Below are 22,702 nucleotides of genomic sequence, written 5' to 3' on the forward strand. Positions count from 1 at the left end.
ACTTATGCCCTGTACACACGATAGGATTTTCCAATGGAAAATGTGTGACAGGACCTTGTCGGAAATTCCTACCGTGCGTAGGCTCCATCACACATTTTCCATAGGAATTTCCAACACAAAGTTTGAGAGCAGGCTATAAAATTTTCCGACAACAAAATCCGTTGTCGGAAATTTCGATCGTGTGTACACAAATCCGACGCACAAAGTGCCACGCATGCTCAGAATAAATTAAGAGACAAAAGCTATTGGCTACTGCCCCGTTTATTGTCCCAACGTACGTGTTTTACCACAGTGTTCAGAACGATCAGATTTTCCGACAACTTTGTGTGACCGTGTGTATGCAAGACAAGTTTGAGCCAACATCCGTCGGAAAAAATCCATGGATTTTGTTGTCGGAATGTCCGATCAATGTCCGACCGTGTGTACAGGGCATAAAGTGCAAAATCTGGTGCAGCTGGCCATGGTAGCCAGCTTCTAACTTCAGTTTGTGACCAAAACACACACACACACACACACACACACACACACACACACGGAAGCAGATTGGTTTCTATGCAGAGCTGCATGAGATTTTGTACTCTACAGTTTTAGTAAATCAACCCCCAATGACCTGGAAGAAACCACCTTCAGTAAGAAAGGACTAAAGCCTTAGGGCAAGGTTCACACTTGTACAGCAAACGCTCACATGACGTATGCAAATCAATGGTTCCCTGAAGAGCCATCTTAACTCGGTCCGACTTAGAAAAAGGTTCCTGCACTACTTTGTCCCGACTTTGACATGCGCTCTGAGGAAAAAAAAAAAAAAAGTGTATGTATACACACGGAGTTCCCCCTTAAAGACCATAACAGGCCCTTCGTTCTTGTAGGGTCATAACAGACCCTCATCCGAGCCCCACAAAGCACCTTGTCCCCATGTTGATGAGAACAAGGACCTCTTCCCAACAACCCTGGCCGGTGGTTGTCGGGCTTATCAGACTCTGGAAGCCCCTTTAACAAGGGGGCCCCCCACCCTATGTGATTGAGTATGGGGTACATTGTACCCCTACCCACTCAAAAAAAATAAAAAATACATTAAAATAAAAATAAAATAAAAGGACTTAGACTTACCGGTGACGGTATTTCTAAGAGCCTTTCAGGACAGCCTTGGAGAACGCAGCTCCACCCATTTTCCAGGAAACACATGCAGCCTTTAAATCCCTCCTCTTCCACCATGGCTTCAGTTATTGTGGTCTCCGACATACTGGAAAAAACAAAGCACAGAAAACCACCATGATAGACACTTAAAACCACTTCTAAGATAAAAGGGAGGGAAGTAGCAGTTGTCCTGAAAGGCTTAGAAATACAGTCACCGGTAAGTCCAAGTCTCTCAAATCGCCTTTCAGGACAACCGAGAAACTTACCCCCTAGGGTGAGACTACTGCCTGCACTACCTTCCTGCCGAAGGCTTGATCTGCGGCAGACAGCAAGTCCAACCTATGTCAGAAATGACGAGAAGTTGGACCAAGTGGCAGCCTTGCAAATTTGTTCAGGCATAGCACTGGGCCTTTCGGCCCAGGAAACTGCCACTGATCTCGTAGAATGGAGCAGCAATACCTGAGGGGGGCATTTCTCCCTTGGCCTTGTAGGCCTCTCTGAATGCCAATTTAAGCCATCTGCCCAGCGTCTTTTTGGAAGCTTTCTTCCCTTTACATGAGCCCAAAAATATCAAAGTGCGTTTGACCTTCTGAATTCTTTAGTAACTGTTAGAAAAAACAAACATCTCATGTCCAGTGTGAAAAGCTCCTCCTGGACTGGCACGAGCTGAAGAGAAAGTGGGCAGGACTATTTCCTGTAAGTGGTGAAAGGTCAAAGAAACCTTGGGTAGGAATATGCTGGGTCTGTTTGAAGGATCACTGTCTGCAAAGACCTTCAGAAAAGGTTGCGACTGCCAGGGCCTGAAGCTTGCGGACTTTTCTTGCCGATGTGATGGCTACCAGAAAAACTGTTTTGTTTTAAGAACCAAGTTCTTGAATGATGCTTCCTGTAAGGGTTCAAAACAGAGCTCCCTGTAAAAGCCAGACAAATCCCAACTGGGAAAAAATCTTGAGGGCTACTGGCCTATTTCTTCCAAAAAAAAAAAAAACAAAAAAAAAAAACACCCCTGGGTTTTCAGGGTGCTGGCTGCCAGCCCCTTCTCAATTCCATCATGGAGAAATTCTAAGACTGACACTAAACTTGACCTGGAGGGCCTTAGAAGTGCAACAGGAATTGTTTTTTTCCAAACTTTCAGGTATATGCCTCGAGTGACCTCTTCTACTGGAAAGTAGGGTCTTCACTAATTTATCAGCTAGTCCCTTGGCTTTCAGGTCTTCCTCAATGTAGTCGGTTTGTTTCCAGATGGTTCACCGACCCCTGCGTTAGTTAGCAGGTCCTTTCTGGGTGGCAGCTTCCATAGAGGTTGTGGCCAGGTTTAGTAGTGTTGCAAACCAGGGCCTTTTTGGCCAGAAGGGAGTGACCAGGATCAGATTGGCATTTTCCTCCCTGAATTTCCTTAGAACCAGTGGTACCAGGGGAAAGGCGTAGCACAGCTGTTAATGCCACAGATGGCTGAGAACATCTATGCCTACTGTCTAGTCTTCTCGGTGGAGAGAGAACTTCTGTACTGTTAAGTTCTGTTGGCTGGCAAACATTTCTATTTGAGGTTGCCCCCAAGCTTCAGAGAGCATCAAGAAAACTTCTCGTATCAGACTCCACTGCTTCCACCAGTCTCCTGCTTAGTAGGTCTGCTAGCAGATTCTGGAATCCCTTCAGATGAACTGCTGACGAGGCCACGTTCTGCCCATGTAAGTAGCTGACTGGCCAGCTCTAGAAGCCCTCTGCTCCTGGTTCCTCCTTGTTTCAATAAGCTACTGCAGTTGTATTGTCTGAGAGAACCTGAACAAGTTTGTCCCCTTACCACTTGTTGAAAAGCTAGGAGACCGAGAAAGATCGCCTTCAGTTCCCACCAATTTGAGGACTTCCGCTTAGGACCAGGCCCGAGAGGTTTGACTGTCCAGGTGTGCTCCCCAGCCCCAAGAACTCACGTCTTAGACGTTTGTCTAGGGGAAAGAACTTTTGCCAGGTTGGTTGAATTCTTCCACCACCAGAGCGCCCGCTTTACGTTTGGAGGCAAGTTTGATCCATTTTTCTAGCAGCTCCTGGTGTGACCACCTTTGCAAGACATTCATCTGGAGGGGTCTGGAATGTAATCAAGCACACTGAATAGCTAGAAAATCGATGCTGTGAGAAGTTCAAAAAGACTGTCATGGCTGATGTGACTGACAGAGGTTGGTCTGAACCTGTCTCACTGCAGATTGGATCCTCTTCTGGTGGCATAAAAATTTTGAATCGCCAAGTTTATGGTATAGCCCAGGAATTTCATCTCCTGCGTGGGCTCTAGATTTGATTTTTCTAGATTCAAGAGCCACCCTAAGTCCTTGGAGGCGAGCCTGAGACATCTGGAGATTTGTCAATTTGTCAAGACCTGTTCTTCAGAGTCTGCCAAAAACAGGTCGTCCATATATGGGATGACTGAAATCCCTCTCAGCTTCAGATGTTCCAGAGCTTCCACCATCTTTGTAAAGATTCTTCTGGGGGGAGGATGAAAGTCCAAACAACAGCGCTCTGAATTGGAGATACCAGACTGAGGTCCCAAGTTGAGGGCCAGACGTAGGGGGGGGAAAAAAAAAAAGAAAGCCCGAGTTATCTGGACCTGTAAATGGGCATCCCTTAGATCTGGGAAAAAGGATATGGGAATAGAAGCCTCGGCCTTCCTGATTTTGGGACCTGGATAATCATTTGTTGAATCAGATCCTGCAGCAGGGCTTATCATTGCAGAAGCTTTTTCCTGATCCATTGGCAGGGCCACAACATAGAATCTGCTCAGGGGTGGCTCTGAAAATTCCTAACTGTATCCCTGAGAGATTACAATTTTCACAAAAAGGCTTGTAGTTTTGTTCCACTGCAGGTGAAAGGCAGACAATCTTCCCCCTACTGGGTTAAGACTCATTTGTTTTTAGGGGGCTGGTATGGGGGAGATCTGAAGAGAACTCCTCTTCCCTTACCCCCTTTGGGAGACCCAGCAGCTTGATCCCCATTTTTGTGGGGCTGTTGAACAGCACAAAAATTTTTTGATCGGTCGTTTCTTCTTGGAAGGGAAAGCCTTTTTCTTGTCGGCTGTCCTGTCCAAAACTGTTTCAAGGTCCGGACCAAAAAGAAAACACCCAAGAAAGTTAAGCCGCACAGCCTAATCTTGGAAGCTGTGTCACCAGACCAAGTTTTTAGCCAGATAGCACATCTAGCTGAATTCACCTGCGCGGATGACCTTGCTGACATCTTAACCGATTCAGCAGATGCATCAGCCATGTACTTTACTGCCTTCAGTATCAATGGAAAGGACTCCAAAAGATCTTTCCTTGATGTGCCTGCCTCTACAAGGTTCCCTGCGACAACCATGGAAGCCATAGCGGGTTTGAGGCTGGCTGATGTGGAATCCCACGCTTTTTTCAAGAGGGAGTCTGCTCCCTCTCTCCGCTCCCTCCCTTTATCGCATCCTTCAGCACCTCCATGTCCTCGAATGCTAGGTCTGTGCATCAGGAAACCTGCAAGAATGCAGCATCTACCCGTGGTTTCTTATTCCATACCCCAGACTCATCTTCGAAGGGAAACCTTCTCCCAAGGGTCTTGGAAAAGGGGCCTCTCTCAGGGTCCTTCCATTTCTTCTTTACCGTCTGAGAGAATTCTATGGACTGGGAATTTAGTGTCATCCAGTCCCTGGTACATTTTGTCACGAACCGACAGTTGCACCTTTTCCTGGTTTTCGAAGGTAGTGTAGATCGCTCTCAGTTGGTCGTCCACTTCCTCCAAAGATAGCTGGTATTTAGAGGTTTGGCTATCGTCTTCCTGCTCGTCTGAAGCCCTGAGGGAGGGAAGAGTACTTGCCCTCATCACCTGAGGCCACAACCTCCACTGCTCTGGAGGAGGATGCCCTCGGGCTGGATGGTGGAGGCTCAACATGGACTGCCGGGCTCTGTACCAGCATGGACTTGACTGAACTCAGTGAGCTCGTAAGTTCCCGTACTGAAGGGAACAAGTCCTTGTATTGCTGGGATGTTTCCTCTTCAACCAAGTCCTTAATACAAGACCGCATTGCCTTCTGCCATGAATCTCTAAGTGGGGTTCTTGCAGGAGGGACATTTCCTCTGACTTGGTGGATTTGAATGTTTGGACTTTCCGAACGCTTTTCCTGCAATGAGAAAAAAAAAAAAAAACTCACCTAGGGCCCCTAACGTAATTTACCAACCCCCTAGTGCGCAGCTAGGCCACCGGGCAGAAAGGAAACAGTGACATCATAACAGCAACCACCCAGTCTACACTGCAGGGTCCGAGTAAAGTAACCTCAGACCGTGCAGCCACAGGCTCCCTGCAGGGTGGATCCAACAAAACAGCAAAACATAAGTCCATATGGATCAGAATAAAGGGCACAGACACCGCGCCTCCTACAGGCTCTTGCATCAAGTATAGAAATGAACAGAAAGAATTTCTACTGCACTCGTGTAGGTGATATTGATGTAAAATGGTAGTAATTTTGGATGGTAGGTTGCATAGGAAGACCATGCGTGTCCCGCTGCCTAAACTGACCAGGGGTTGTCCAAAGAATGCCGAGTGAGAAAACGAGGATGAAGGCGCATGATCTAACGCATGGATCAAAATGATAGTTTATTCTTAAACAAAGTAGAGTACAAAGAAGTTGCTACGTATTCATGTGAACTAGGTTACAAAATGTTCATTTAGAATTAAATTCTGCCCCTGCAAGGGCAAATGCTCAATGGTAGGCCAACGAGTTTCGAGGGGTTCCCTATTCATCAGAGTCTTGGAAAACGAAAGTCTGTATAATGTGGCTGATTGGGAGATGTATCACATAGTGGGTGACGTATTCTCCTTTACTCTAAAAAGTATCCACATCCCAGCGCGCCATGTACCGCGTACTGCTACTTTTCTTGCAGCACACTCTGCTAGGAGGATCGTAGAGAAAAAAAAAAAAAGCCTCCAGCCAACGTGTATGGGCTGCAGCTCTTCAACAAGCTAAAACACAGGTACAGATGACAGAAAAACAAATAACAAACCATGTACTTTATAGTACTTAGAGCGCTGGGATGTGGATACTTTTAGAGTAAAGGAGAATACATCACCCACTATGTGATACATCTGCCTATCAGCCACTCCACTCTGTAAATCTAACACATTATACAGATTGTTTTCCAAGGCTCTGATGAAAAGGGAACCCTTCAAAACGCATTAGCCTACCATTGAGCATTTGCCCTTGCTTGGGCATAATTAATTCTGAATGAACATTTTGTAACCTAGTTTCCATGAATACGTAGTAACCTTTGTACTCCTACTTCAAGAACAAACTCTCATTTTGATCCATGTGTTAGATCACGCGCCTTCTTTTCTCACTTGGCCCTTGCACCCCCTGAGCTTGATTGTCCCTGCAAAAGATAAGACAGAGTTAAGCCTACACCCCCCACCTTGGGGTGCAGTTCCCTGGCTTCAGCATGCGCTGTCACCATGGCAGAGGAAACAATAACTGAAGCCATGGTGGAAGAGGGATTTAAAGGCTGCACGTGTTTCCTGGAAAATGGGGGGAGCTGCACTCTCCAAGGTTGTCCTGAAAGGCGATTTGAGAGGAAAAATATAAAAAAAAAAAAAAAAAAAACAGGTTTTTGACAAAGTGATTTATTAAATCAGCTTTGGCGTCTTCCGATTTCTTCTGCCCTCTCTGGCTCTTCTCCCTCTGACGCCCTCTCCCACCCTAATGCTAGGTCCGCTGTGTGCCATTATGTATATAGGCATGGGGCGGGGCCACCGGGTGATGTCATCTGGAGGCCCCAACCCCTTAAGACAGTGACATCACAATGGGGCTAGGCATCTGGATAATGTCACCCGCTGGCCCTGCCCCATATCTATATGTAATGGCACACCACAGACCTAGCATTAGTGCATGAGAGAGCGTAGGGAGAAGAAAGGGCAGAGACATCAGAGCTGATTTAATAAACGACTTTGTCAAAAACCTGTGTACTTTGACACTTTAGGTGAATGGGTAGGGGTACAACGAACCCCATACTCAGGGTGGGGGGTCTGGGCCCACCCCCCGTTAAAGGGGGCTTCCAAATTCCAATAAGACCCCCGCCCGCAGACCCTGACAACCACCGGCCAGGGTTGTCGGGAAAAGGCCCTTGTCCTCAACATGGGGACAAGGTGCTTGGGGGTGGGGGCGCAGGACCCCCCCTGCCCCAAAGCACCCACACCCCCATGTTGAAGGCATGTGGCCTTGTATGGTTCAGGAGGGGGGCACTCACTCAGTTCCCACCCCCTTTCCTGGCCTGCGTGCTCAGATAAGGGTCTGGTATGGATTTGAGGGGACCCCACGCATTTTTTTTGGCAAGGGGAGCCCCTTAAAATCCATACCAAAAGGGCTGCTATGGTTTTGGAGGGGGGAACCCATGCAATTTCTCATTTGGCGTGGAGTTTCCCCTAAAGATTCATACCAGACACAAAAGTGCCTGGTATTGTCGGGATCAATATCGGATCCCCGTTTTGTTGAAAAATCACTTTGAAATACAACCCCCTAGAATTTCTGGCTGTGGCCAGCTTGAGTAAGGACAGAGGATTCATGCGGCATCATCAAAAATAACTCCTCTTGAATTTTAAATAAATCACCGGTTTCAGCCAACCAACACTTAAGCCACAGGATGTGGACAGACATGGTGCCCACACATCAAAGCTGCCTTACGGAGTCTTTCAAGGGAACCAAAAAACAAGGCTCCAAGTCTTCCAGAAGCTGCTAAATAGCAGATCTTCCAGATCTGATTTTCTGGAATGCTTTGTCCAGATTTTAAGGGCTTGGCAAACTCCCACTGCAGGCTGCAGAGCCATTCCTACCAGAGAGAAGGAAGCCTTGAAAGGGCCTCCAACCTCTTATCCTTGACATCTTTAAAGAACGGGACCTCATCCACCAGGACCACAAGGGTCTTAAACAACTCCACGATCCTGCCATCTTTGCATTTCCAGATCCCTCTCCCCAGGCTCTGCTAGATCGCTGAGAAAGTGGTAATGAAAGGCTTACTTTGATGTAATAAGAGGATTTTCTGCACCAGTGAAGTCCTGCCCCTCACAATGCGCTACTTCGAGCCCCTGGAGGAGGACATTGTCTACACATCACATCCATGCAGGGAAACCACACTACATTTCCCGCAACACCTAGGGAAATTGAGATCGCGGAAAGTGTGTGTGTGCGTGGTGGTGGTGGGAGGGGGGGACCGCAGAACAGGCCTGTCGTACACACGATCTGATTGTTGGCTGACCGGACATCCGATTATTGTGCAAAAGACTGTGCCAGGAACTTGTCTTGCATACCAACAGTACACAATTGTTGGCCAACAAACGTAGTGACGTACTACGAGGAATTTCAGCTCTTGAGCGCCACCCTTTGGGCCCCTTCTGCTAATTTCCCGTTTGGTGCGCATGAATTCTGAGCTTGCGCACTTGTACTTGCGACTTGTGTACTGACGATATGAAAATCAGACATACTATTGTCCGTCGAAAATTTACTAGCCTGCCATGCAACATTTGTTGGCCGAAAGTTGGACGTGTCAGAAGGTGCGTACTAATGGTCAGATTTTAGGACAGTCTGTCAGACAATCCCAACAATCTGATAATGCGTATGAGGCTTTACAAAGTAGAATTTACAGGGAATGATGCCTGTGATAAGAGAAAAGGACGGTACATTTTTATTTTAAGAGGATGGTAGTAAAGCACCAACAGGGGAAAAAGGTTTCTGCCTGAAGTTCAGCTTTAATATAGATTGAAAGCCCAATTTCATTTCTTGTAGGATTCCTCATTCCTCCATGGGGCGGCTTTTACGAGCAAGATTCTTTGGCGTTGAAAGACCTTCTCTGAATCCACCCCCATCAGAGTTGTTAATAAGCCCAGATAGAGGAATAAATTCCATGAAAGATCTTCAGAAAGACACAGGGGAGCACCCCATCACCCAAGGACATTTTCACAAAAATTGAGCTTAGCCAAGCTGGGAGAGGATAGGTCTAGAAAAAAAGTACTTTTTTGGCCAGTGTCCACTCACCTGAAAGTAGCATCATAACCCAATAGTCATGACTATCTAGCTCCTATGTGATGTGCAAAATATTTCCTAACTGATCAGATTTCCACATATTTTGACAGTGCGTTATATCAGCCACACAAGAAAATGTAATCTCACTGCAAGAATTAGGCCTTATTGAAATGAGAACTACAAATCAATAAGTCATTTGTATGAAGAAAAAAAAAAAAAAAAAAAAAAGGGTTGTAGACAATCCAACCAATTGCGAGTGAAAGATCGCTTGCAACATGTGCTTTCACAGTGGGGGGGTCTGCTTGTTCAGCAAGGGATATATCCACTGGGCAGGCAGATGACAGGTCTGTGTCCACTCCACTGATGCATTGCAAAGAGCTTTCCTCTATGGGCTGTTGGATGTAAAAAATGGACTGCCTGCACAGTTTACATCCCATTGTCATCCGATCCACAAGACTGATGGGAAACCGATCCCGTGTCTTTTTAGCAGATCAGATGTCGGTGGGTTTAAATGGACACGCCCGTTTACATCCATTACTCCATAAAGAGCAATGGATGGTCTGATTGGGTCTGCCTGTCAGTTTTTTAGACGTACCCGATCAGCCTGTCCATGTGAAAAGGGGCCCAAGAGTCATTAAATACGTTAACTGTCATTCTTTACATAAGGAGGCTACACAATGGGCAACAATGGTTCCTTACCGTTTTTTTCTCAATGCACAACTACCAATAAAGTGCAACTGAAAACAATGAACACTTCAGAGAAAAAAGATAATCTGTGCCATTGGTAGGGCAGGCCTTAAATTATGTGGTTGAAGAAAAGAAAATGTCTTAAATTGCCCCATCAAAACAGTCAGTGTTGATAGGGGAAATCCCTCCTGCAGTGCTATTGTGTTCTGCCAGTAGGGAGCCCTCCACACCAGCAGAATAAAACGATCACTGCTGCTAGCTACGGCCGCAGGCAATTAATGGGTATAAACAACATGACAGGCTGGTTTGTACAGAAGAAGTTGACAGATGAATCAACTTCAGTACAACCAGCCTGCCTATAAACAGACAGATTGAAATTCAGCCGGTTCCTCCTGAATTGGAGGAATTTCAATCCATCTATGGTCTGCTTAAGGCTGAATTTTTTAGTACTCCATATTGCACTAAAACAAGAACCTAGGGCTATGTTATGCAACAATGCAAATATGGGACAGCAAACAAGTTAGTACAAAAAAAAAAAAATGTTTGGCATTAGTTTGCTTGTAAGCACGATGGCGCATAAACAGAACTTTTACTAGATATAGACATTAACAGATTAGTGCTGCAAATCTTAAAACAGTTTGATTTACACTAATTTTATGGCTTTTGCACTTTAACAAAATGGTGTTAAAACCAGTCTCTGCATGGCTTACTAACCACGGCTTTTTTGCACAAGACAAGATTTTGCCAGCTTGCAGGAAGAGTGTCACCTGCGTTAATGTGTTACACGGCTCAAAGTCCCATCTCCCACTCTGTGCAGAACGGCAAAGGAAATGTAACAAAAAATAGTAAGCATAATAGCAATGGGAGGATTTTTCTCTTTAGATGCCATCGAACCCTCATTCTCACCATGCCAGGATTCACTCGCTGTTCCTACCACTGTTGTGGCCTACACCAGAATTCCCAGCTTCCGATGCTAAAACCAGCCATACACGGATCAAAATTTGGCTGGTTCAGAAGGAAAAAGGCTGAATTTTGATCCATGTATGAGCAGGCTGGTCGTACACGTTAAATCAAGTTGTGTACAAAGCAGCCTGTACTTTTTTTTTATTACGAACAATCAGTGCCACTAGCTATAGCCAGAAACACTGATCAGTATGTTCTGATGGTGGTGAAGTTTCTCTCCTGTCAGAATACAATATTACCACAGAGGGAAGAATTCCCCCATCCACATCGAATGTTCTTGATGGGAATCTGATTTTTTGTTCAACCCACCGTTTGCCACTTTTTTCGTCCCACAATATAAATTCCTTTGAAGTTGAAAATCAGATTTAAGCCAAGATTAGACTGGCTTCTATACTGCCATGCCTTAGGAAGTGGCCACTCATTTTGGGGGGGTTTACATTGCTCAAGTGTAGACATGCATTTTCAAACTCACATGTGTAATATAGTATAATCATCATAAATCACATATCACTTTGAAATTAGCATGAAACTCCAAGATATGAACACAAGGCTCAAAAAGCACCTAAAGCTTCCACAGACTGGCTAATATCACCAAAACACAGCATAGCTTTCACTTCTTAAACCACTTTCATTTACCAAAATGTCACGGCAAGCCCCAAAAAAGGAGAAGTGAGGGTTTAGCTCACGTAAAACAAAAACAAAACATGAAAACAAGATGTTCAAAGTTATTTTGAGATTTGGAAAACAAAAACGCACCTGAAGTGAGAACATGGCGTACAATACTTCACTGCAGTTCATATCATTTGGGAAATTTGTAAGTTTGCATTGGAGTTTTTGGGTCTGCAAAGCTACTGTAGCCCCAGAGCTCCAAAACTTTGAGTGTATTATCCAGAAGGCAACTAGGTACAGGAATCACATCAAGGAGATTGCCCAGTTGGCACGAAAGACAAACTAAAATATCACTTCTTGGGGGGGGTATGGAATGACCCTTAAGATATCAAAAGCCACATTTGACTTGAACAAGAGATGATTACCACAAGCGGCTACTGTATATTCTAGACTGAGCAGTGGCTAGTCTATCCTAGCATGCAAATTAGTTTGGTCCAAGCTGGACCAAACCAATTTAAGTGCCAGGGAAACCTGGAGCTCTGAGTCAGCAAATTAGGGTTAAAGCTGTTGTAAAGGCAGAAGGTTTTTATCCTAATGCATTCTATGCATTAAAGTGATACTAAATTTTATTTATTTTTTTCAGAAAAAGGCGAAAAAACCTGTCCTACAGCTGCCCCCTCCCCCCTTCCTACCAGAGCCCAGATCAGATGATGTGCACGAGCCCAGAGGCTCCAGCTGCTGTCTCTCCGCATGGGACAGACTGCTAGCAGCAAGAGCCATTGGCTCCCACTGCTGTCAATTAAATCCTGTTTTGATACCTGGTATGCTTTATGAATTTTCTGCACTTACGATGGCTTTATTTATGGTTTAAATATTTTTGGCGCTATATTTTATTTATAAATTGCTAGGCGAGCCTTTTTCCCCCCTCACTCTCGCAACTTTGAAGTTAGTGCTTACTCATCCCTGGCATCTGCATGAGGTTAGAATGCAGCTTCACACCTAGTAGTTATAATCAGAAGTGGATGACAAATGCAAGGTCAGCAAAGTGGAACCGAAATACATGGTGGATAGGATGGTGGTACTGGCAGACATAGCAGCTAGAAACAGCTTTGATCCATCATGGATTCACAACCAGTGCTTACAAACTGTCATATTTGAACCTCTTATAAGATGTTCATTATATTGCGAAGTTCTATCTATCTATCTATCTATATTTGGTGTGCTCACATAATAGGGACAGTGCTGCGCACACTATGCATCTCCACCACACCCATGCTCTGAGATATCTACTCTTACCCACCATTAAGAGATGCATCAATAATTAAAGCATCCAGACTCCTTAGGGTGGCATATAAAAAAAAATAGTGTGGTATGTAACAATTGGACATTAAGTACAAGACCCCATTTTGTATTCCGTCTACCTTCTGTACCACATCACGCCGATTAGGCACTGCACCTTACCAAAATTACAATAAACCAGGCACAAAGGATCAAGGGTACACCATGATCTTCAGATCATATGAGAGCTGTAGATATAGGTATGAATGTCAATTACATCATATCCTCTCTCCTAACTACATTTCCCATGAATCTTTGGGATTCGAGTGAATGTGGGAGGGTAGACTAGGCCTGTAAATGTTAAATGTGGTCAAGCCCACTTGAACATAAATCACACCTCATTCTGAAGCCACACTGCTCAGTAACACAGGATAGGTTACAGTCTTATAAATGCAAAGCATGTCTGTTCTCTCCCCTCCATCCACAACAGGAGATAAGGGCAATATGTTTACTTGCTTTATGTAATCATTACTGAACTGTAGATACATGCCCATAATTACACATTATGCACACTGTACAGTGGGGATCGAAAGTTTGGGCACCCCAGGTAAAAATGTGTATTATGTGCATAACGAAGCCAAGGAAAAAAAAAAGGAAAAAAAAAAAATCTCCAAATGGCATCAAATTACAGATTAGACATTCATATGTCAAAAAAGTTAGATTTTATTTCCATCATTTACACTTTCAAAAATTACAGAAAACAAAAATGGCATCTGCAAAAGTTTAGGCACCCTGCAGAATTTATAGCATGCACTGCCCCCTTTGCAAGCTGAGACCTGTCAGTGTCATGGATTGTTCTCAATCATCGTCTGGGAAGACCAGGTGATGTCAATCTCAAATGTTTTAAATAGCCAGACTCATCTGACCTTGCCCCAACCATCAGCACCATGGGTTCTTCTAAGCAGTTGTCTAGAAAACTGAAAGTAGTTGACGCTCACAAAGCTGGAGAAGGCTATAAGAAGATAGCAAAGCGTTTTCAGATGTCAATATCCTCTGTTCGGAATGTAATTAAGAAAATGGCAGTCATCAGTAGCAGTGGAAGTTAAAGCAAGATCTGGAAGACCAAGAAAAATATCAGACAAAACAGCTTGCAGGATTGTGAGAAAAGCAATTCAAAAACCACGTTTGACTGCACGATCCCTCCAGAAAGATATGGCAGACACTGGAGTTGTGGTACACTATTCCACTATAAAGAGATACTTGTACAAATATGGTCTTCATGGAAGAGTCATCAGAAGAAAACCTCTTCTACGTCCTCACCACAAAAATCAGCGTTTGAACTTTGCAAATGAACATATAGACAAGCCTGAGGCATTTTGGAAACAAGTTCTGTGGACTGATGAGGTTAAAAGGTTACTTTTTGGCCAGAATGAGCAAAGGTACGTTTGGAGAAGAAAGGGCACAGAATTTAATGAAAAGAACCTCTGTCCAACTGTTAAGCATGGGGGGATCAATCATGCTTTGGGGTTGTATTTCAGCCAGTGGCACAGGGAACATTTCACGAGTAGAAGGAAAAAATGGATTCAATAAAATTTCAGCAAATTTTGGATGGTAACTTGATGCCATCTGTGAAAAAGCTGAAGTTAAAGAGAGGATGGCTTCTACAAATGGATAATGATCCTAAACACACCTCAAAACCCACGGGGGATTACATCAAGAGGAGTAAACTGAAGGTTTTGCCATGGCCTTCACAATCTCCTGAACTCAACATTATTGAAAATCTATGGATAGACCTTAAAAAGAGCAGTGCGTGACAGACAGCCCAGAAATCTCAAAGAACTGGAAGACTTTTGTAAGGAAGAATGGGCAAAGATACCTCAAACAAGAATTGAAAGACTCTTGGCTGGTTACAAAAAGCGTTTACAAGCTGTGATACTTGCCAAAGGGGGCAGTACAAAATATTAACTCTGCAGGGTGCCCAAACTTTTGCAGACACCATTTTTTGTTTTCTGTAATTTTGAAAGTGTAAATGATGGAAATAAAATCTAACTTTTTTTGACATAAGAATGTCCAATCTGTAATTTGATGCCATTTGGAGATCTTTCCTTGGCTTCGTTATGCACATTAATACACATTTTTACCTGGGGTGCCCAAACTTTCGATGCCCACTGTACTCTGCTTTGAGATCTTTCTAATAGTAATCAGTGCTGGTATGATGTACGAGAACATCCCTATCCACACCACAGAAATAGCCGGGACAGAATGCTTTACATCAGCATGTGGCACAAGTAAATGTCGGCATGTGAAGAGGGGGGGGGAGAAAAAAAAAAAAAAAAAAAAAAAAAAAAACACGCAGCACTAATTTACTAATCAACACAATGGTGGAACCCTCTAATGTATGGAAATCCCAATAGACTTCAATATCAGTGCGGTCTCAGAGCCCATATGTGCAGAGCGGGGATCGTTACTAAACATCAGCAGATTGACAAGGGCTGTGACAGACCTTGTATATTAAAGCGAAGCTCCACCCAAAAGTGGAACTTCCACTCATTTGTCTCCTCTCCCCCTCCGGTGCCACAATTGGCACCTTTCAGGGATGGGGGGTGGCGGCAGTGCAATGCTATGCGCCCAAGCCCAACCTTTTTCAAGCCAATCTCAGTGCCCCTAAAGGGCCGGCCGCTCCTGGTAAGACCCCTTTCACATAGAGCGGACTGTCAAGCAGATCTACCTGCTCAGCGGGGGAACAGTCTGTTGATCCCCGCTGAGCAGGCGGAAGACAGGTCCATGTCCGCTCCGCTGAGCGGCTAAGGACACAGCTCTCTATTCTCTATGAGACAGTCGGATGGAAACAGACCGCCTGTCCATTTCCATCGGATGCCATCCGATCTGGTAGATGGATGGGGAATGGAATCCCCATCAGTCTGTTTTTAGCAGACTGGATCAGATGCAAGCATGTGTAAACGGACACAAGTCCATTTACATCAGTCTCTCCATACAGAACAAAGGGTGGTCCAATCGGGCCTGTCTGAAAAACGGACAGGCAGACCCGATCGGTGTGCTTGTGTGAAAGGGGCCCAAGGCCTTGTTCACACGTGGCATACAAAGCTTACCTGTACAGGGATGCATAGGTGTTCCGTGCAAGCAGTCCCATTGATGTAATTTGGGATGTAGCAACTGCACGAACAGTCGTTGCTCCCAATTTTACATCCATGTAGGTCCGCATGCATGTCCCTGATCTCCTTACATCCAAACAGTGTCCGGAGGGTGTGACGCGTGTGCCTTGGTGCGCAGATGGGTGCCGGACATCTGGGTACGTTGTGCTGCTTGGCCACTCTTTCATCCGCGGTGCATCATGGCGCGACGCTTTGACACAACGGGGAGGGGTATTTAAGGACCCACGTGGCAGTGACCATATTCTTGGGATCCTTGGAAGCCTCACGTTCAACAGTATAGGAAAACAGGTATTGGTAGAGGATGGAGTAATATACTTTCCCTTTTAAACAAATACTGGTAATGGATACTTATAGTAGTGGGATATATTTTGATATATACAGGCATCGATCAATGAGTGAGGTTCACCATTTTCTGTTCCTTCTTTGTTCTGGGGGGAACATGTGCCCCAATAGATGGATGGGCTTTGTTTACCATCAATATTGAGGCAAGTACTTTTTGGGATTATGGATATCAAGCCCTAAGTGAATGCTCTGTGTCTATTCTATACCAAGGTTCCTTTTTTGTTTTCTCATTTAGTAACTCCCCTTGGGTGATTCTTTGTGATGCAATCCCCATTTTCCTCTGGGCGGTAGAGGCTTCCAATTTAGTAGCCAAGGAGGAGCTCAGGCATGTTTGCAACCTGCACGTGCAGAGCCCGCCAGGAAGTCGGCACTGCAGAGCACTAATGAATGAATGACCTAGCGCTGCAAATGCGAACTGAATCGCCTCAAGGCGCTTGGTCCATCCTGTGGGTTGAGCTTGCTAGAAGAGGTAGGTCTTGAGTTTCTTCCTGAAGGCCTGATGGTTTTCTTCCATACGGATGTTGGTCGGTAGAGTGTTCCATAGCCGTGGTCCTTGGACTGCGAATCTTCGTTCTCCCTTTGATTTGTAGCGGGATTTGGGAACGTGGAGTAGGTTTTGGTGGGTTGATCAAAAACTGCGATTAGGTACGTAGCGTTTTTTCTCACATAGGTATTGAGGCGCGTTTCCATGTAGGCATTTGTGGGTAAGGCAGAGGGTCTTGAATGTGATCCGATCCTTTATGGTTAGCCAATGTAGGCTCCTCAGAGGGGGAAATGGGTTCCCAAGGTTTTTTCCTGTTAGTCTTGCTGCAGTGTTTTGGATGAGTTCTAGGCGTGCACTCTGGTATTTAGGAAGTCCGGCATAGAGGGGAGTTTGCATAGTTGAGTCGGGAGTTAATGATGGTTCCAACTGCTGCTGCTTTGTCCTCTTTAGGAATGAAGGGGATGAGTCTGCGTAGCAGGCGAAGGTGGTGGTGAGATCCGCTGACTACTGATGCAATTTGTGTATCCATTGACATTTGAGTCAAAAATGACTCCAAGACTTTTGAATTTGGTGCTTGGGGCGATGGTCTGTCCAAAGACAGTGGGTGGAGTCCAAGGGCTGATCACAAGCAGTGAGGCATTTCCTGATCTCTGCAGCCGCGCATTCGGAAATGTCTCACTGCTTGCAATTAGCGCTCCGCAGTGCTGACTTTCTGGCGGGCTCTGCACGTGAGGCTTGCGAACACGCCTGAGCAGCATATACTTCCAGATAAATTCTTAGAAGCAAATTTCACTATGAATAGATCCTGGCCATGCAATTTTTTCCTTGGATTATTTTTAATAATGCGATATGGTGCATCAATGCAAACTACATATATATGTTTAATCGGCAGGATATTTTAACTGGTTAACATATTACCATTCACCCCTCACCCTCTGGCATTATTTGGAGGGGTCTGGATTGTGGATGCGGTACTTGGTTGGATTTCATTTCTCATCTTAATACAATTTTGTCTGGGCCTCTAGACTCAACATGAGGTAGGGCCCTCTGGTTTGTTTTAGGGAATGTCTCTTGCCCCTCTTTCAAGTGCAGCCATAGATTTATATAGGACATTTTTGATATCTGTTTTCAATTATTATACAGACCACACATACAAAACTATAAAAATAAGATACATAAAACCAGTCATTATATAGCCCATTTCACACTGGGCTGTCAGTTTTTACTACTCAGCGAGGATCGCTCTGTTGATCCCCACTGAGCTGGCTGATGACAAGTCAGTCTCTGCACTCTGTGCAGGGATGGACCTGTCAGAAAGTCTGCTCTCCCTTATGGGGGTATCGGATGATTACGGACCGCCTGTCAGTTTTCATCCGATCCGCCAGACGGATGGAATGGAAAATAGGACAGCCGTCTGGATTTTGCAGGGCAGAGCGGATGACAGCAGACATGTCACCGCTGACATCTGACACTGCATAGAGCTGTATGGAGCGACCGTTCAGATCCGCCTGAAAAAACTGATAGGCGGATCAGAACGGTCAAAAAACACCCCATTACTTTATTTCTAGTGATATACAAACCCTTTATCTTATTCAATTCTATAAGCAATTCTTTTATACAAGTGAGGAAAAAAAAAAAAAAAAAGTGGGGGGAAAGGGATGAGGAACCACTAGCTGTTCCCCATAAAATTAACGTAAATCTCAGTTTGTCTAAATTCCAGTGAGCTCTTCCAAATATTGGCATAATTTATTTGAGTTATTTTGCATGTGTATTACTTCTTCCATACACCTAATTTTAGCCATCTCCCTAAACCAATCTTTTATTGTCAGGATATTTTTGGACTACCAATGTTTCAGAATTAATACCTTTGCTGCATTCAGCAGGAATGGTATAATTGATTCTCTATATTTCTTCCTTGGTATCCCTGTTATATGCAACAGGCATCGCCAAGGATCGAGTTTAATTTCAATCCCACTATTCTTTATCCAGTCTACTTCTTCCCTCCAATATGATTGAAATAGGAGACAATGCCACCATATATGTGCACGAGTTCCCTCCTCCCCACAGTCCCTCCAGCAAAAAGGAGAAGATAGATCGGGATTAATTTTATGCAGTTATATTGGGACATAGTACCACTTCATTAGTAATATACAATTCATTTCTTTCATCCTTGTGTCCATTGAAGATGAGTGAACATAGTCAAAGACTTCACTTCTCATTATTTCAGGCAATAGATAGATAATTTAGTTCCAGTTCAACTCTACAAAAGACACATTGAGTCCCCTTGGTCAACTAATCTTTCCCATGGGTCTAGCCTCCTAGCTGAGCTAAGAGGCTTTGGGAGAGATCCTACAAAATGTTGAAGTTGTCTATATCTCCATACATCCCAAGGTGTTTCACCATGTTTTTCACATAATTCTGATAATGAGCAGAGGACATTTCCTTTCAGAACATCTTAACCTCAGATGGTCCAAAGCAGTCCATTTTAAATTTAATTTATTATCCTTACCTGGAGGAAAATTATTATTACCTGTGAGGGGCATCAGAGGGCTATTATATTGCCAGAATCTACTTTGAGAGATTATCCCATATTCTAAGTGTCTCTACGGTAACTGGGGTCATATCTCTAGAAAGACCTCTATGTTGGCTTGGTATCCAGATAATCTGGTTCAGAGCAGAATTACTCATCTGACTCAAGTAACACCCATTTTTTATATGGAGAGCCATGGACCCAGTCCATAACTCTCCGCAATACTGCCGCCTCATGGTATTCTTCAAAACCTGGGAGAAATAGTCCCCCCCTCTGATCTACTCAAAACTTTATAGGCAATACGATTCCCTCTATTATTCCATATAAACCCTTGTAATATTAAACAGTTTTAAAGTAAGCAATGGGAATGTTAATCAGGAGACACTGAAAGATATACAAGGCTTTTGGGAGGATCATTTTAATCACGCTTATCCTGCCAAACCATGACAGTCTATGAACAGGATAACCTTTCAACTTTAACTTTTGTTTAATTTTATTCAGCAGGGGCAGGTAATCATCCTGATATACATCCACTGTTAATGCTGACAGAAACACGCCCAAATATTTCAATCCTCTTCCTCCACTTAAAGGCATATAGGATCCCTACCTTCCTCTGGGGGGACCAAGATATCTAGTATCTCAGTCTTCTCCATATTTATCTTAAGGTTTGAAATACTCCCATATTTATTCAATTCTGTCAAAATATCTGGGAGTGTTGGTATGGGGTTTGTTATGTATAACATTGTCCGCAAACACGGATATCTTATGTTCCTGTCCCGCAACTTCTAAACCCCCAATATTATGATTAGGCTAAAAGGGGTTCCAGGGAGAACATGAAAAGTAGAGGCGAAAGTGGGCAGCCCTGTCGTGTAACATTAAAAAAAATAAACAAAATGTCTCAGACAGGGTTCCATTAACTTGAATTTTGGCTGTAGGAGTAGGGTACAGAGCATCTATCCACCTCAACATTTGCAGACATATACCAAATCTATGCAATGTCTGTAACAAAGTCCCAAAATAGTCAAAAGCCTTTTCGCCATCTATTGATAGAAAAAGAGCAGGTTTATTTCCTACCCGTGGAGGCAAGAGATAATATACATAAGGACATTTTTTTTATATCTAATGTATGAATTAGTATTTTTTCTGTTTTCATTGCACAACTAAAGTTGTCGAATTATAGGTCTCAATATTTAAAGAACCTTCACGTTCTTTCCTGAAGGAAAACCCAAACGTGACTACAGTAAATCATTATCCTTTATGGGATGCCTTACACACACACACACACACACATCCATGGCCATGAGTATACTGCATATATTGTTTTTGATGTAGTTCATTTAATAAAATATTAGTATGTATTTTTTTTACATTTTGCTGTTTTGTACGATTTGCACCTTTAACCACTTCAAGACCGCCGCACGACAATGTACGTCCAAACTTTGAACGGGGATATCGTTATGGCAGCAGCTAGCTGCCATAACCCCGGTATCCCCGTTTTCATGCGGCGGCCGGCTGTCAGATAAAAGTGGTCCCTGCGGCGGATTCGCCGCTAGATCACTTTTATCGGTGGCGGGAGAGGCCCCCCCCCGCCTCGATCCGGTGCCCTCCTCTGCTTACCGGAGCCGTCGGTAGCGGCGGAGGCGATCGCGTCCTTCTCCGTGCTGTGTCTGGAGATGAGTGAGGCCAAGATGGAGCCCACTCGTCTCCATGACACTGCTGGGCGGAAGCGACGTCAATACGTCACTTCCGTCCACGCCTCTTAAAAAAGGCACATTTTTTCAAATGCCATTTTTCTAAATGACTTTATTGTATTTTAGTGTAAATGAGATCTGGGGTCTTTTTGACCCCAGATCTCATATTTAAGAGGTCCTGCCATGCTTTTTTCTATTACAAGGGATGTTTACATTCCTTGTAATAGGAATAAAAGTGACACCATTTTTTTTTTTTTTTTTTTTTTTAAAAAGTGTAAAAATTGTAAAATAAATAAAAAAAAATTCTTAAAACCCCCCTGTCCCGACGAGCACGCGCAGAAGCGAATGCATATGAGAGTAGCGCCCGCATATGAAAACGGTGGTCAAACCACACATGTGAGGTATCGCCACGACCGGTAGAGCGAGAGCAATAATTCTAGCCCTAGACCTCCTCTGTACCGCAAAATATGCAACCTGTAGAATTTTTTTAATGTCGCCTATGGAGATTTGAGGGTAAAAGTTGACGCCATTTCACGAGCGGGCGCAATTTTCAAGCGTGACATTTTGGGTATCAGCGTAACATTATATTTCACAATATTAAAAAAAAAAAAAAAAAAAAATTGTGCCAACTTTACTGTTGTCTTATTTTTTTCATTCAAAAAAGTGAATTTTTTCCAAAAAAAGCTGCGCAAATACGGTGCAAAAAAAAAGTATTGCAATGACCGCCATTTTATTCTCTAGGGTGTTAGAAGAAAAACCATATATATGGGGGTTCTAAGTAATTTTCTAGCAGAAAAACCTGTTTTAAACATGTAAACACCTAAAATTCAAAACGAGGCTAGTCCTTATGTAGTTAAAGTCCCATATCTTATATGTTTTTTTCTGTTAAAAGTTAGTCAACGTGTGGAAATGCCATGTGTCCTATCCATAAACAGAAAAATAAAGCGGCAAATAGGTCTTTTGGGAGAGATTTTAACAGGTGTCCATATTGGAATATACTATACTAGTTTGGACGACAACTGTAAAATGTTTGATTGCACATCACTTGTCCCACTGATGTTCATTTGTTTTGCCAGAATGACCATGTCTCAACATTTCCATTCCTTTATTGAATAAAAATAAAAGTTCTGGCTTACACACTACTTCCTGCATGAGCTAGGACAAATTATTCAATTTTTTTTTTTTTAGCAGCAAAGCTTTAAAAAGGAAAAAAAAAAAAAAAAAATATATAGTTTTAGCGATGCCAAGCTTTTGAACATGTGTATATTCTCCACAAGCTAAGGTTTTACCCCCTTAATGACCAGGCAATTTTGCGATACGGCACTGTTACACTGACAATTGCAGTCGTGCGAGGTTGTACCCAAATAAAATTGATGTCTTTCCCACAAATAGGGCTTTTTGGTGGTATTTGATCACCTCTGGTTTATTTTTTGCGCTATAAAACATTAAAAAAAAAAAAAAAAACACATTTACTTTTTGCTATAAAACATACCAAGTAAAAAATATCAAATTTCATCAATTTAGGCCAATATGTATTCTGCTACATTTTGTTAAAAAAAAAAAAAAGTCCCAATTAGTATACATCGATTGGTTTGCGCAAAAGTTAGCGCGTCTACAAACTATGGGATATTTTTAATGCCACTTTTACTAGTAACGGTGGCGCACAGCGATTTTTAGCAGGACTGCGACATTGCAGTGGACAAAGTGGACCAGTGCTACAAAAAAAAAAAAAAAAAAAAAAACCACACAAAGCATGGTCACTGTATAATTGACACTGGCAAGGAAGGGGTTATCAGG

General features: G+C 43.6%; 1 protein-coding gene across 1 annotated transcript in view; it reads right to left on the reverse strand.

Moving 5' to 3' along the window:
• Positions 1 to 22,702, reverse strand: part of PAN3 (poly(A) specific ribonuclease subunit PAN3) — a 105,211-nt gene that overhangs the window by 39,887 nt on the left and 42,622 nt on the right. The window lies entirely within an intron of this gene.

This window comes from Aquarana catesbeiana, linkage group LG02 (genome assembly GCF_042186555.1).
Source record: "Aquarana catesbeiana isolate 2022-GZ linkage group LG02, ASM4218655v1, whole genome shotgun sequence".
Lineage (NCBI taxonomy): Eukaryota > Metazoa > Chordata > Amphibia > Anura > Ranidae > Aquarana > Aquarana catesbeiana.